Below are 2295 nucleotides of genomic sequence, written 5' to 3'. Positions count from 1 at the left end.
GTTAACGTGTGTATCTTTGTCATGCAGTAATGCAGCTGTAGCCTGGTTGGTGGTTGTAGTAGTGGCAGTTTATTTTCATAGAAAAAATAGTGTTTAATTGCTTGTTGGTTTTGCTTCATCCCCAGTATGCTGGTTGTGGGGGTTGGATTAGCTTGTTAGATTTTTCAGAAATTGATCAGTTTCTTGTAAATGGTGTGTGTAAAATCAGTTGTGCAGGTTATGCATATTGATCACACTTTGCATGTCTTTTTAGCATGTGTGGCTGTAGAAAAACAAAACCAAGAGAATATTTAATAGACTGTGCTGTAATTCCTACAAAGAGCTTGGAAAGTGATGTCCCCAGCACCTGAGATGAGGCAGATTCTAGGTGTGTATGTCACATAGGAAATGCTTTAGCTTGAGTGATAAAAAGCACTTTATTTCCTCAGTTCCATTTTTTTCCTTCTGTGTGTGTGCAGTAAAAATAAACAGGTCTTTATCTGACAGTAAAGCACACAAAACACAAGGCTGAATCATTGTGGTAGTGTTGGATGTTTTTGTCTTGTTTATAAGATAAGAAAAGGTAATAGTTGGCTGCTCAGTGTTGTTCTGAGAGTCCTTGATTCAAGTGGAGTGGTTAAGTTCCATCTCACCAAATTGAATGTGGTGCTGTTAGCTGACTTCTCTCTGCTGTTGTACAGAAGTGTGAGGTACTTCAGCTGCTCAGAATGTAAGAAAATTCCCCCCCTTACCTTTCAAGGCTTGGGGCAGCACAATGATAATTGGGACCTTTTTGAAGGTACTAATTTGCTAGGAAATTAAAAAAAAATGTAACTTTTTTTTTTTTCCTCAGCAGTGTGCTTTATTCTAGAATTTGTTAGGTGAGAACAGCTGGAACTTCTTGAGGTCTTGCTGAGTTATTCTGTTGGAGAGTAAAGTGCAATCTAGTTTATTTCTAGTGCTTTCTCATTTAATAATATTGTTTGTATTACAGATAGCCTGCCATCTTCTTCAGTAATTCTGCAAGATAGAACCAAGCAAGTGCCAGTAGAGAGGGTGGAGGGCTGAGCAAAGCACTTGAGTTTTGAGAGTCTAGCCAGAAAGGAGCTCTGAAGCAGGTAGGAATGGACAATGGTTCATGATTTCTAGATGTATCTTAGCAAAATCATTCCTTTATGAACAGGTTAAAGTGTAAAAATTCTCTGAGATAGAGAGGAGCAACTTCAGCTTCTTCTCATTCTTGTATCTTTCAAGCTCATTAATTTAAAGAAATATTTTCATAGATTTATTCCAGAAAGATACAAACTTTTCTTTCCTTAGTAAGAGGAAAAGGGGAAGGAGATCTGTTGGATAAAGCAGAATTGCCTGCAAAACTTTGCTGTTTATATTTGTGGGTTTTTTAGTTACTTTAAGTATCTGGTTTAAAGCAGCAGTATTGAAGCACAGTTCTTTATATGGAGTGTTATCAGTCAACCTTTTTTCTTTCCTGAGACTTTTGTGCATTTGTGGAACTCTTACCCAAAAAGGCCATCTCTGGGTCATGCACTGTTTGATGTCACTTTGTAGGAACTTAGCAGCAGCTCTTGAAGAATTTTGCCAGTGTTGTTCAGCAACCATACCAGGTTTGGGGCAGATTAAAGAGAACCAACTGTTGTTCATTTACCCTGGTCTATTCTATATGAACAGCTCAGTTAATTTAGTAACAGAATTTAAGTAACAGCAAGCTGGTCTGTCCACTCATTTAGATATTTTGCCCTTTGTTGTCCAGGATTAGAAATCTGAAAGTGAGCACCAACCACAACCTCAGAGTAAACCTTTCCCATTCCTTAATCATTTAAATTTGTCTGCAGGGGGACAGATGTCATCCTCTAGAGATTGTTTCATTGTGTCCCAAAGCTTTTTTCATCCTTGGGCAGAACTTTAAGCCCAGGTTCCTGTTTGGGGTAGAGGTGAGGAGTTTAACTTACTAAATAAAAGTTAGCAAATAACCCCAAGATGCACTGGCAGTTGTCATTGCAGACACAGTCTAAATTTTAATTTAACTTTTTTCAGAGACCCTGAGATTGCTCAACGAGTCACAGTTTATTCTCAAGTTTGATTTCCAGGGTAAGGTTTTGGAGGTTTTTTTACATAATTCACATTATTAGACAGCAAAGTGTGATGTGATGATTTTATAAAGTAAAATTTCACTAAGCAGTCCTTAAAAATTAGCAAAACAGACTTTTGCTCTTGGCCAGAGAAGGAATTCTGCTCTCTGAAAAATGGTTTTGTTATGAAGTAGCTTCTAACATGTTAAGAAAGGTTGGAGCTTGGTAT

Source organism: Calypte anna, chromosome 7 (assembly GCF_003957555.1).
Source record: "Calypte anna isolate BGI_N300 chromosome 7, bCalAnn1_v1.p, whole genome shotgun sequence".
NCBI classification, from domain to species: Eukaryota; Metazoa; Chordata; class Aves; order Apodiformes; family Trochilidae; genus Calypte; species Calypte anna.
The sequence above is the reverse complement of the archived record's forward strand: the minus strand, read 5'-3'. Positions refer to the sequence as shown.